Here is a 15,583-nt window from a genome sequence, read left to right as displayed (position 1 = left end):
GATGCTTCAACCCAGCTCCAGCAGCCAAACCTGGGGCGATCCCATTCCCTCTTCCCCTCTCCCCACTCACGTTCTCACACTTGGTTTGCTTGTCTGTTGCTTCAAACTGAACTCCAGACCGCTGTTTAGCCAGGCTTTTTATAGTTTAAAAACCGCTATTAAAATGATCTAATTGCAATCTTAGAAAGGCAAATTATGAAGGTATGAAACAGAGACTAACAGAAATAGATTGCAGTAAAATACAGAAACGATCCATGGAAAAAGGATGGCTGTTTTTAAAAAACGTAGTACTAGAGGCACAAAACAATCCCAAAAGTAGACAAATCAAAATCTAAAACAAAACTGCCAAAATGGTTTAACAGATCAAAAAAAAAAAAAATATTCAGAGAAAAAAGTCACTTTACAGAACGTTTAAAAGGGACCAAAAACAAAGTACACAGAAAAAGTACTTGAAACTGCAAACACAAGTCAAAAAGGAAGTTAGGAAGGCCAAGAGAGAGATAGAAATGAGCATTGCTAAGGGGGCTAAAACCAATTTCAAAAAGATTTTTCAATATTATAACAGCAAGAGACCAAGATCATGCAACAGACTCTTAACATGGGCGTTGTACCGACAGACTGGAGAATTGCAAATGTATCACCGATCCACAAAAAGGAAGTGTGACTGAGATCGAATGACATTTGGTGTTAGATCTCCCTCCCAACCTGAAAGGGCACTAGATAAAGGGAACAGAGTACCCAGGACTAAAAGACATGGCACTTTTTTCCAGTGGGTAGGTAGAAGTCGACCAGCTAGAAAAGGGGCGGAGCTATGGTTTCCGAACTCAATAACCAGGACGGGAAACGACGTGGCATCCGCAGATTGGAGAAGAATATGCGCTTGTTAACGAATGGGTCATGAGGGAGGGTATAAAATAGGGGTGTTGCAAAGTAATCTGTAAATGGTTGGATTTGACCTTGAAGGAGTAGAACGTATTGCTGAAAAAACGTGAGTGTTTGTTTTGTGTTTGATAGTGTCAGCTGTAACTGTTGTCTCAATTGACTACCAGTAACATGATCCAGAGCTGTAGTGCAAGTCAGCATCAACCCGGACATCACTTTCAAATGTACTTACATCATTAGCACCTAATGTCACTCACTGTCTTGTGTTTGTTTTTTGTGTTTAGTGGGTGTTTGTAAAACCTGGAATTTTTTGTTGCAGGTCAAACCTGGGGATTACAATTACAAGTGATACACACCGCTGTATCACTCCAGCATTTATGATTTGCAGGTGTTTGCCTTAAGGCTCTGAACATTGTACAGTGGCTCTCAAAAGTATTCACCCCCCTCAGAATTTTCCACATTTAATTGTGTTACAATATGGAATCAAAATTCTTTTAATTAGGAGTTTTTGCCACTGATCAACACAAAAAAGTCCATAATGTCAAAGTAAAAAATAAAATCTACAAATTGTTCTAAATTAATTACAAATATAAAACAGAAAATAATTGATTGCATAAGTATTCACCCCCTTTGCTATGACACACCTACATAAGTTCTGGTGCAACCAATTGCCTTTAGATGTCACATAATTAGATGAATGGAGTCCACCTGTGTGCAATTAAGGTGTTTCACATGATTTCAGGTTAAATACACCTGGCTCTAGGAGGTCCCACAGTTGGTTAGTACATTTCCTAACAAAAACTACATCATAAGGATGAAGGAACACTCAAAGCAAATCCGGAATAAGGTTCTTCAAAAGCACCAATCAGGGGTAGGATAAAAGAACATTTCCAAGGCATTTAATATCCCCTAGAGTACAGTAAAGTCCATTATTAAGAAATGGAGAGAATATGGCACAACTGTGAATCTGTCTAGAACAGGCCATCCTCAAAAACTGAGTATCTGGGCGAGACGGGCACTAGTCAGGGAGGCCACCAAGAGGCCTATCTTAACTCTAAAGGATTTACAGTCTTCTACAGCTGAGCTGGGAGACACTATGCATATGGCAACAATAGTCTGGGTGCTTCACAAAACTGGCCTTTATGGGAAAGTGGCAAAAAGAAAGCCATTGTTGAAAAAAACTCACACCAAATATTGGCTAGAGTTTGCCAGAAGGCATGTGGGAGACTCTGAGACCAAGTGGAAGAAGATTTGATGGTTTGATGAGAACAAAATAGAGCTTTTTGACCTCAACGCTAAGCGCTATGCTTGGCACAAGCCTAACACCGCACATCATCCTGAGAACACCATCCCTACCATGAAGCATGGTGGTGGCAGCATCATGCTATGGGGATATTTCTCTGCGTCAGGGCCTGGAAAGTTTGTGAAGATAGAGGGCAAAATGGATGCAGCAAAGTACAGAGAAATCATAGAAGAAAACCTGCTGAAGTCTGCAAGAGACCTGAGACTTGGGAGAAGATTCATCTTCCAGCAGGACAATGACCCCAAACATACATCCAAAGCCACACTGGAGAGGCCCAGTCAAAGCCCGGACCTCAATCCAATTGAGAATATGTGGAAAGAGTTGAAAATTGCTGTTCACCAAAGGTCCCCATTAAACTTTGCAAAGAAGAATGGGCAAAAATTGCAGTGTCCAGACGTGCAAAGCTGGTAGAGACTTATCCAAATAGACTCATGGCTGTAATTGCTGCCAAAGGTGCCTCTACCAAGTATTGACTCAAAGGGGTGAATACCTATGCAATCAATTATTTTCTGTTTTATATGTGTAATTAATTTAGAACCATTTGTAGATTTTATTTTTCACTTTGACATTATGGACTTTTTTGTGTTGATCAGTGGCAAAAACTCCTAATTAAATCAATTTTGATTCCATATTGTAACACAATTAAATGTGGAAAAGTCTGAGGGGGGTGAATACTTTTGAGAGCCACTGTAATTGTTTCAATAAACACCCTTGCACCTGAAAGTAATTGTCTGTGTGACATATATCCACTCTGCACTGCACTCACATGTATCCACTCAATATTTTGACACATGTGATTGTCAGAAGGGGGATGGACTACGCAACACCTTTGGCACTGCTGAAGCAGCTGGACAGCAGATGGGAGGCTGAGGAAAGATGGAGAGAGGAGAGGTACACAGGGCTGATCGAGAGAATCGGTTTGGCGATATTGCCCACAGCATCAGCGGACCCCATCATCATAGCAGCCTCGAAAGCGAGGACGCACAAAATGACAGTGGAGGATGACCCAAAGACATACATGGTGGCGTGTGAGTGGCTGGCACCACCGCGTCATGGCCCCGAGAGTTCTGGGCAAGCCAACTGGGACCCTGCCTGATTGGTGAAGCACAGACAGCATGCCAGGAAATGGCTGATGATGGCGCAGCCCAATACAACCTGGTAAAGCCATTCTCCGCCATCTTAACATCACAGAGGCTCAGGGAGTATAAGAGGTCCCCGAATACATGCCCCAGGGTGGTCACGCAAAAACTATGTGACCACATGGTACACTGGCTCAACCCTGCTCTGAAAATGAGTACACAGATGGGTGAGGCCACAGTAGTTGAGCAGTTTTGCCATGTGGTTGGCGTTGATTTCCACAAGGTAAACGCTATTGCCAAGTTTGATGCATATTCCATGCCTCCGGTCGATGAGCTTCTAGACTGGGGATGGCTAGTTTATTTCCAGGTTGGATCTGACGAAGGGATACTTGCAGATCCCGTTAACTCGTAGTTCTCGTAGCTTCATTTTACAACCATGTCGTTAGAGCTACATGGTACTCATTGAATATGCGGCAGCGTACAGTATATCGATGATGTGGTTATTTACAGCTCCACCTGGTGAGAACATGTGGCTAGGATCACAGCAATCCTTCAGTGACAGTTAACTTGCGAAAATGTGCATTTGCTAAGAAAGAGACACAATATTTGAGATTTATAATGGGGAATGGGAGGGTGAAACCAGTTGTCACCAAGGTCCAGACCTTGGTGGACGCAGCGATCCCAAAAAACAAGGCTCAGGTGAGGTCTCTGCTGGGGCTAGCCGGTTATTACCACTGCTTTATCCCCGAGTATGTATGTAGCACCAAGAGATTCATCCTCCACATCAATGTGTCGGATGTCAGCTTAGGTGCAATCATGTCCCAAATAGTAAAACGAGTAGAACATCCCATCTTGTACATTAGTAAAAAAAATGCTCCCTCAGGAGCACAACTACTCAGTCGTCGAAAAAGAGTGTTTGGCCATCAAATGAGCTACTTACTCTTTGAGATACTACCTGCTGGAGCACTCATTTGATCTCATCACTGGCCACGCCCCATTGAAGTGGTTAAGCACAATGAAGGACAGCAATGCCTGAATAGCTTGATGGTATCTGGCATTGCAATCCTTCATGTACCACATGGTATACCATGTGGGGAAAGACCAGCAAAATGCAGATTTTTTTACCAGGAGGGGGGAGTAATGGAAAAGATAGATTTAGCCAACTGTTCCTTCGACTCCACTCTGAGCAGTGGGATTTGTGATAGAGATCGAATGACGCTTGGTGTTAGATCTCCCTCCTGCTCTGCACTGCACTCAACTGTATCCACTCACCACTTTGCCACAGGGAGACAAAACCGAACCAGGTAACTACAGACCAATAAGCCTGACTCCTATTAAATGGAAACTTATGGATAAAATAAGATCCAAAATGGAAAATTATCTATATGGTAACAGTATCCTGGTAACAGTATCCTGGGAGACAGTCAGCATGGTTTTAGGAAAGGGAGAGTTGTGCTGCACTGATGAGTCCCACACAGGGTGAAACTTTCATGCAATTTGATTGACTCTTGTAATGCTGAAATTTGCATATTTCCCAATTATCCATTACACTATGTAACACAATTTCTGTTCCTGGGTAATAAGTGTTATTTCTTAATTGCTTATGCCTCAAAAGTATAGAAAATGGCTATTATTCCCCATAAACTTTGCTTTTGTGACCAGGACAGTGATATTTTGAAATGTACCTATTTCCAATGAGAAAACAGGCGAATTTGTGTCTTTTCGTTCACATAAAGTCAGAAAAAACAACATATGAATCCAAGTTAACATGTATTTATATTAAAGTATATAGTTTTTCGAGATTTACGATTATACTGTAAATCACTTTCATGAGTCAGCCCCCACATGTAGTCTCTCATCATGTTCTCATTATACTGTCCTTGGTAGCGGCGTTCAAAGTCCAGTATATCCTGGTGGAAGCGCTCGTCTTGCTCCTCCGGGTACGCTCCCATGTTCTGCTTGAATTTATCAAGATGAGCATCAAGGATATGGACTTTGAGGGACATCCTACAGCCCATTGTGCCGTAGTTCTTCACCAGAGTCTCAACCAACTCCACATAGTTTTTGGCCTTGTGATTGCCCAGGAAGCCCTGAACCACTGCGACAAAGCAGTGCCATCAGGAATGCCACCATTTTGAAGTCTCCTATGACCTCCCAGCCATACTCATCATACTTCAAGGCGTCCAGCAAGGTCTTGTTGCTGTTGTAATCCTCTTTGAGGTGCACCGAGTGAGCCAGGGGAAGAGACGGGTACTTGTTACCATTATGGGGCAGCATGGCTTTGAGGCTCCTGGATGAGTGGTCAATAAAGAGGCGCCACTCATTCTGGTTACAGGCGATTCCGATTGCCTCGAACAGACTGGTCACATTGTGGCAGAAGCAGAGCCCATCTTGACGGGTGAAGAAGCTGGAAAAAGGTTGGTGACACTTCCTCTGATCTGCAACTTGCACACTTTCATCCAACAAGTTCCATTGCTTGAGCCTAGATGTCAAAAGCTCGGCATTGGACTTGGTGAGACCAAGATCTCTAGTCAAGTCGTTGAGGTCTTTTTGGTTGGGGTAGTATGGGTTTCTCTCCTCAGCTCCACCTCTGAAATTGTTATCTGGATCTACAACATCTTCCTCGCTCTCTGACTTGCTGCTCTCTTCTAAAGACGGCTGCTCTCTCTCCGGAGGAGTGGGTAAGGGGATCTCATGGCAGTGTAGCACCGGGGCGATGGATGAAGGAAGGTCCGGATATGTGGTAGCAGGTGCATTCTTGCCAGTCCGACGTTTGGAAGGGTCCACCATGCAGAAGTAGCAGTTGCTTGAGTGGTCAGTGAGTTCCTGCCAAATTCTTGGGATAGTGAACTTCATGGCTCTCTTTTCCCCTCTGTATCATCCCACAAAAATACATTTATTTCACCGATGACTAATGTGTAAGAGATTTTTCATATATGATATATTTTTTCAATAACATTGAAATTGTAAAACATTTTAAAATTAAAAACTTTTACAATTTTTAAAATTTTAACAAATTTTATAACTAAAATTCCGAGCAACAATTGTCCATCTTACCTTCCAGAGTTTTTTTGCAGTGCTCGCAGGTGAAATGAGGTGCCCAGGGTTTGTCTTGATCCCTGACAGGCATGCTGAAATATGCCTTGTAGGCCTCACACATCTTAGCAGATGCTTCCAATGAGTACTTTTTCGCTCTTGTCTTGATAAATTGGCCGCAGACATAGCAAAATGCGTCTGCCGGATGCTTGCAGCCTCTTGATGCCATCTCAGAAAAATGCAAATATGTATCCACTTAGGCAGCTGGAACTAAACTGAACTGGTGGGCTTAAGGCCCCTGTATTTATACTACTATTTATATTACTGGAAAGTTCTAGAAAGTTCTAGAAGTTACTCCAAGTTTACTCAGCACTGAATCTATCTGGAATGTTCTGAAAAATAGGTACATTTCAAAATATCACTGTCCTGGTCACAAAAGCAAAGTTTGTGGGGAATAATAGCCATTTTCTATACTTTTGAGGCATAAGCAATTAGGAAATAACACTTACTGTCCAGGAACCAAAAAAAAAAAAAATTGTTACACGGTGTTATTCTCTCTCTCTCACTTTCTTTGGTGAAGATCAATGGAGCCTACTTGAATAACCTACGATTTGCTGACGACATCCTCATATTTACAAACAAGAATACAAGAACTACACGAAGCTAGAATCAAAGAGGGCTTGAAAATGAACCTGAAGGCGGCTAAAGTCATGTTCAATAAATATAACACTCCACAGGCTATTGAAGTCAATGGGGTCAAGCTTGAAGAAGTCAATACTTTGGACAGTTAGTTTCAGCAATGGAGAACTAAATGTGCAAAATCAACAAAAGAGCAGCCAGTGCTCTTACGGATGCAAAACCTGGACCCTCCATGCAAAAATGATTTAAAAATGACAAAATAACTCAACGGAGTATGGAAATTTGCATGCAGGGAATAAGAAGAAAAGACAGGAAAAGGAAGGAATAACAGAGAAAACAAAAGTATGCAATGTTATTATAAAAGCGAAAAAACAGAAACGGCAGTGTGGACCGGACATGTAGCAAGAAGAGCAGACCATGGCTAGACCAAGGAGATACTAGACTGGATCCCAAGAGAGACAAAGCAACCAAGAAGAAGACCTCCAGGGAGATGGCAAGATGAAAATAGGAAACACGCCGGAGCAACATGGATGAGGGACGCAGTGTACAGGCTTATATGGAAGAATCTTGGGGAGGCCTTCATGCAGCAGTGGATTGAAATTATTATATATATATATATATATATATATATATATATATATATATATATATATATATATATATATATATATATATAGTGCCATGAAAAAGTATTTTCTCCCTGTCTGATTTTCTGCATTTTTGCATATTTTTGACACTAAATGTTATCAGATCTTCAACCAAAATCTAATATTAGATAAAAGGGACCCTGAGTGAACAAATAACACAACATTTTGCTACTTATTTCATTTATATATTAAAGAAAGTTATGCAACACCCAATGTCCCCGTGTAAAAAAGTAATTGTCCCTTTAGACTCAATAACTGGTTACGCTACCTTTAGCTGCAACCATAACTGCAACCAAACGCTTCCACAAATGCAGAAAATCAGACAGGGGGTGTTTTTGGTTAAACATTGCAGTAACAGTATCTATGACAGACCAGCTGATAGTCAGGCAAAAAATGGAAAACACCTGTACAGGTACAAGAATAGGTACAGCAGAAGCCATATTTAGTATCCTGGCACTTACATCAGTGCTAGCACATCTCACAATGCAAATTGTTCCTACACCCTACTCACCTCCTACTGGCCATTCTGCAATCTTTTAGTCCACCTGGACTCATTTAATAATTGATTAACTTATTGGCCAACGGATTGTGCCCATTTTCCCCATTCCAGGCATATTCTCACTAGCTGGGATAGGGAATTTGAAACCAATCCCTAACAAACTACACCAAAATAAATCTATAGTAATGCAACCTCCTAGGGGTCCAATGGGTTATATGTTACTTTTTCTAGAGAGGGGATTCACATACAACTCTGCAGGCAGGTATGTATTTGATGCTGGAATTGGTTTCTGCTAGTTGTGTTTTTAATACAGATGAGATGCAGGTGAGCACATCTGTTTCCCATTAGAAACAGCTGCAGGATTAAACACCTTGCTGCAATCAGAACACATTGATGTCACGCCACTAGGGATCCCATGCAAACTCTAAGGCTGTTACTGTTCCTGAATGTTTTCAACAGCACCTTAAGTGTACCAACAAACTAAATGAGCCTTCAGCAAATGCAGTGTGTGATTCGGTATCTGCAAGACTGTAAAATAAGCCATGCCTCTTTAATAATACAGTTGTTGAATTGTGCAAAGTCACATTTTTGATGTGTTTAAAGAAAAGCTCAATTTTTATTCCTGTAGAAATCTCTCAAAAGTTGCAATACTGTGGTAGATTTCTGATATTTACCTTGAACTTTTCTTCTTAGCAAGTCTCTAAGCCAAGGCAGTTTTTCTGAGATGAATACAACACACAATAGGACCAAGTCTATTTATTACCTGCATTTTATTAAGTTTCTCAAATTTCTTGACCACACCAATTTTATACGTAAAGTGAAGGCTTTGGTCCTGTTCCTCCTTCATTACCCTTTACTTTTCATGCATGTTTGTCACAACTCTCTGCCCCTTTTCCCATTCATTGCCCCCTAACAAATCAAGGGAATACAAGCCTGGGAAAGCATCTTTTTAAAGGTGCCCTCAATTGAAAAAAGGGTTTTCTTTTATTTTCAAGGGCAAAAAGCAAGGCGGTTGAAAGAACTGTAACAGTGTAAACAACCAATAAGCATTTTTACAGGAAGGAGCTGTTAGATGCTTTACTGAGCAGTTTCTTAATAGATTTATGTTGTTGAAATATTGCATTCCACTGTGAACAATTACTTTTGATCTTAATGCAATATCACAAACAACAAAGTGGAAGACAAACCCAACAGAAAGGTGGTTAACGTAAAAATAAGCGAGCGTTTATGTCTTCCCTAACTTTTGATTACTTATGTATAACCCACGAAGACATCATGTTTTCTGTTTACACCACATGTACCTAACCATTAACTTACAGTGATAGATTTAATTAGATCATTTAATTTTGTTTTACAGATTAAACTTGCTGAACTACTGTGGAGAAATCCCTGCCACATGCTTGCCATTGTAATGTTAGAAATACTAAAAGACATGTAATAAATCCAATGATGAACAATTCAACTCTTGAAGACATTGGAAAAGACTTGGTATTATAAAGGACTGTCATTGAATTATTATGTTTCTTGTATTTATTTTTAAATACAATGTTCACTATTGGGTGTTTAATAGTTATGGGTGATCAAGGCCACTGAAATATTAAAAGTAAATATGCTTTGGATCACTCAGTATTACAATAAACTGCTTATCAACACAAAACATACAGTGGGAAAATGTACATTAAAACAAACTTATTTTAACAAAAAACCCTCTTCAGTTTTGTTCACAATTGCCAAGATGGTTCTGCTGCTTTTGATATTGGGCAATTACTGTACTATAAGTTAAAGTAACATTTAGAAAATGTATTTTTACTGATATGATATTGCTTTCGGGTTATTTCTGTAGGTTATTATCTTCAGTGTATTGGTATTTCCATATAAAACATAATTAAAGAAAAAGGGGAAGATTTAATTTTTAATCTCTCAAAAATTTAGTAAAGAAAGCGGAGGTGACCCATAAATAAGCAACATCTTTGGGGTTTAGTATTCATTCGTGATTTATAATGTTTACATTGTGCTGAGGCAAGTTCTTAAAAAAGAAAAGACTGCATTTGTTCAAAGACACGGCATTCATTAAATGACATAAATCTTCATAAACAACTCCACCGCTATTTGGAAGTGTAAGCCATTGTGCTGAGGCTGGCAAATGCTAAGGGGAAAGTATGCAAATGCAGACCTCAAATTGGGACAATAAATCAGTGTTGTGACGTGTGAGCATGTTCAGTCATAATGAGCAAATGCATGGGGCTACATGGAAATGCTTAACAATAGCTAGTGGAATGTTAGTTATTTTCATCAATATAATACATTTTCCAGTTTTCATCAATTTTCTGCAAAATATGATGAATATTTTATTTAGAAACGCTAAAACATTATATAATCCAGACGCCTTTAATACTTTTAATGAATACATTTGTTTTCATAGCCCATCTTCAACAACAACAACAAAAAAAAAACATGTTCTACCTGACAGTGATAATGGGCCCTGTTCAAGAATTTACAAAAAAGACAATTCTGATCAATGAAATCAAGTTTGTTTTTTACAAAAAAAATTCAACAGTTTTAGTGAGGGTTAGAAGTTTATTAAAACCTTTCAAACATCTAAGAGAATGCTTAGAAAACACCTTTTTTCTGATTAAGGTCCAAAGGTTTTCTATTGTCACAAGTGAAAGTGAAATCTGACAGTATTAATAATACATCTGTCAACCGTGAGTGTTTTCATTCGACTAGACGGCTAACAAGATCCGAAGCTGTCGCTTATGGCCAGTGTTCACGTATTTAATTGTATTTCACCACTTGCACTGAAACCACTCGCTCGGGACGTGATAGTGACTGTTATTATTTGGGACTGCAACCCGTTATTTAGAACAGTTCAATACACATTGCTGTGTATTGCCTGGGATTATTATTTGTGGTCTCCAGACCAGGATTATTAATAAACATTGTTGCAGTTTGGATTATCGTTGTCTGTCTTTCATTGATCACCCCATCACTCCTGCACACTGCAACCCACTTTGCCATAAATACATAAACAAATAAATAAGGCTACACTGTACATAGCTAAAACTAATAAGATGTTAACACAGTGAAGACTAGCAGCTTCACACAGCAAGACACTGTCCTGACTGAACGACTCTCATGCAGCCGTGTCTTTACCAGGTGAGACACACACTGTATTCATTTGAACTCTGTACAATGTCACAAAGAAACTTGCTTAACTCAAACCTTAATGACTCCTCTGTGGGTGCTAAAGCTCAAAAAAGAATGTAAGAAAGTAGAAAGAAGCCAGCACTCCTTATAGAATAACTTTTTTTTATTTAAAGAAAAAGAATAAATGGTAGAAACATCGTAAAAACTCATATTATATGAAATTCAATGCACAGAATTATAATCAATGCAAAGCCTAAATTGGCTATTGAATGCTTACTTCAGTGAAACTGTAGCTTTGACCTCTGTATACAATTTGGAGGCTAAAATCCCATGGCATGACTAAACTGGTTCAAGCAGAAACTGCCTTTGCATATAGTTCACAAGTTAACTTTCTGATTACAGGTTCTCTGGATCACTCTCCACAACGGCTGAAAGGCAAATTGCAGACACAGTGCTTGAGCTTGCCTTGTCATGTAAAAAGGGGCTGTTTTCTCTCTTTTTTAATTTGACAACACTGACAAGAAGTGTCACATTTCTTAGCAGATGAAAAATAGCGTATTATCTATGATGTTTTGAGTGGTTCTGCGTAAGGGTTTTAGTCTTTTTTCTTTATTGCTGTCTCTAACTGACTTATTCTAGAAAAGTAATTTGAGACTGTTATCAGACCTGCTCCATACACAATGTGATTTACCCAGACATAATAGAATAACACCCCCAATATCTCGGGATCCACATAACTAGCACAGCTCCCCTGTAAGACAACGATAGAGCAGGAAAAGTCCTGATTCGATCACAAGGAATAGCATTAAGATAAGTGCCAAGTCAAAACCATGGGCACTCTTATCAATTCAGTTAGAACCATAGTTGTGATTTGTTTGGTAAATCATTTAACTGATGGTAAATCCACCCTGGATAATAAAAACTTGGTGTCTATGATATTCTGAAAACATGATTCAGAGTGTAAACATTAGTCCTTTAAATAAGAAAGGTCTGTGTTGTATACTGCAGTACCATGACAGTCTCTTGTTCTTGCCTAGACAGGTTCATTATTGCGTTGCATCTTAGGCCTTTTTCAGTAGTTAGAACACAGTGCTTTGGAGTTTCACACAGCCATATCAAGAAATAATGCTGGAAAAAAAACATAACAAATTAAAGGAACAAGTATTAAATATGGCACAATAACAACATAAACATACAGTCAAAACTAAATGTCCTGGACAAGGATATGAGAGGTCAACCACACCACAACATGCGTCCAGACTGTGAGAAACAGCTTGCAAGTCTGGTTTGAGGTCAAGAAGAGCAGCTATAGCACCTCAGCTAACCCCCAAACACCAAAGAGACTGCTGATCACTACCTTGATTACCACACCACTTACCCCAGATCACTACCCACTGCAGAGCACAGCACAGCAAAGACACGAACTCCACTTACCCCGGATCACTACCCCATTTCACAGCACAGCACAGCAAGGACACGAACACCACTTACCACAGATCACTACCCCACTGCACAGCATAGCACAGCAAGGACACGAACACCACTTACCCCAGATCACTACCCCACTGCACAGCACAGCACAGCAAGGACACGAACACCACTTACCCCAGATCACTACCCCACTGCACAGCACAGCACAGCAGACACGAACACCACTTACCCCAGATCACTACCCCACTGCACAGCATAGCACAGCACAGACACGAACACCACTTACCCCAGATCACTACCCCACTGCACAGCACAGCACAAGGACACGAGCACCACTTACCCCAGATCACTACCCCACTGCACAGCATAGCACAGCAAGGACACGAACACCACTTACCCCAGATCACTACCCCACTGCACAGCATAGCACAGCAAGGACACGAACACCACTTACCCCAGATCACTACCCCACTGCACAGCATAGCACAGCAAGGACACGAACACCACTTACCCCAGATCACTACCCCACTGCACAGCACAGCACAGCAAGGACACGAACACCACTTACCCCAGATCACTACCCCACTGCACAGCACAGCACAGCAAGGACACGAACACCACTTACCCCAGATCACTACCCCACTGCACAGCATAGCACAGCAAGGACACGAACACCACTTACCCCAGATCACTACCCCACTGCACAGCATAGCACAGCAAGGACACGAACACCACTTACCCCAGATCACTACCCCACTGCACAGCACAGCACAGCAAGGACACGAACACCACTTACCCCAGATCACTACCCCACTGCACAGCACAGCACAGCAAAGACACAAACACCACTTACCCCAGATCACTACCCCACTGCACAGCATAGCACAGCAAGGACACGAACACCACTTACCCCAGATAACTACACCACTGCACAGCACAGCACAGAGACGAACACCACTTACCCCAGATCACTACCCCATTGCACAGCATAGCACAGCAAGACACGAACACCACTTACCCCAGAGACTACCCCATTGCACAGCATAGCACAGCAAGGACACGAACACCACTTACCCCAGATCACTACCCCATTGCACAGCACAGCACAGCAAGGACACGAACACCACTTACCCCAGATCACTACCCCACTGCACAGCACAGCACAGCAAGGACACGAACACCACTTACCCCAGATCACTACCCCACTGCACAGCATAGCACAGCAAGGACACGAACACCACTTACCCCAGATCACTACCCCACTGCACAGCATAGCACAGCAAGGACACGAACACCACTTACCCCAGATAACTACACCACTGCACAGCACAGCACAGAGACGAACACCACTTACCCCAGATTACTACCCCATTGCACAGCATAGCACAGCAAGGACACGAGCACCACTTACCCCAGATCACTACCCCACTGTACAGCATAGCACAGCAAGGACACGAACACCACTTACCCCAGATCACTACCCCACTGCACAGCACAGCACAGCACAGAGACGAACACCACTTACCCCAGATCACTACCCCACTACACAGCACAGCAAAGAGATGAACACTACTTACCCCAGATCACTACCCCACTGTACAGCACAGCACAGAGACGAACACCACTTACCCCAGATCATTACCCCACTGCACAGAGACGAACACCACTTACCCCGATCACTACCCCATTTCACAGCACAGCACAGCACAGAGACGAACACCACTTTCCCCAGATCACTACCCCATTTCACAGCACAGCACAGCACAGAGACGAACACCACTTACCCCAGATCACTACCCCATTTCACAGCACAGCACAGCACAGAGACGAACACCACTTACCCCAGATCACTACCCCACTACACAGCACAGCAAAGAGATGAACACTACTTACCCCAGATCACTACCCCACTGTACAGCACAGCACAGAGACGAACACCACTTACCCCGATAACTACCCCATTTCACAGCATAGCACAGCACAGAGACGAACACCACTTACCCCAGATCACTACCCCACTATACAGCACAGCACAGAGATGAACACCACTTACCCCAGATCACTACTCACTATACAGCATAGCACAGCAAGGACACGAACACCACTTACTCCAGATCACTACCCCACTGCACAGCACAGCACAGCAAGGACACGAGCACCACTTTCCCCGGATTGAAGGAGCACATTTTCACGCACGGAGGACTGTCGTTTAGGAGTGTTGTTTTTGGTTAGTATATGGGCAAATTAAATATAATTTGCTTGTTTTATTAAATACAGACTTTTTTCATTGGGAATACTCTCTGGACATTCCATTTGAAGACCGCACCACTCACATCCTGTTGACAATGACCTAAATAACACAAAGAGTGGTACAAGATCTCATCTGCTATTGTGGATAATGCCTTTCTTTCTGAAACACACATTCCTCTGCTCTTATAGGCCATATATTTCAAAGTTTTGAGTCTCCTCTAAGAATTCTTCTGTGATATTTCAATTTGAAAAGAAGGATTAAAGGTTACTGTATTCTGTTATTTTTCTCCTCTAGATAACTATTGATCAGAAATGATGAGAAAAGCAATTAAAGGCATTTTATTAATGGCATGACGGACATTTGATTTATTAAAAAGGACTAGCTCTAGGATGCACAATGATATGGTAATTAGATCCTGTCTTTTGAAATGTAAATTTCTCAGATGTGATGGAGTCAGATGTGGCACAAAAGAATTAGCATTCAATCCAATAATGAATCCAATACAATAAAAAGGTAAGCTTTTTACAATGCAAATGAAGGAAATGTCAACATGTACAAATCTATTTCACCTTGTGCGCTTGATATGACTTAGGAAATAAAATCCTCTGATAACACTGATAATACATCCTGACAACAAAGCTACCAACACAATGATGATTACATTACCAC

This window comes from Polyodon spathula, chromosome 34, assembly GCF_017654505.1.
Source record: "Polyodon spathula isolate WHYD16114869_AA chromosome 34, ASM1765450v1, whole genome shotgun sequence".
NCBI lineage: Eukaryota > Metazoa > Chordata > Actinopteri > Acipenseriformes > Polyodontidae > Polyodon > Polyodon spathula.
The sequence above is the reverse complement of the archived record's forward strand: the minus strand, read 5'-3'. Positions refer to the sequence as shown.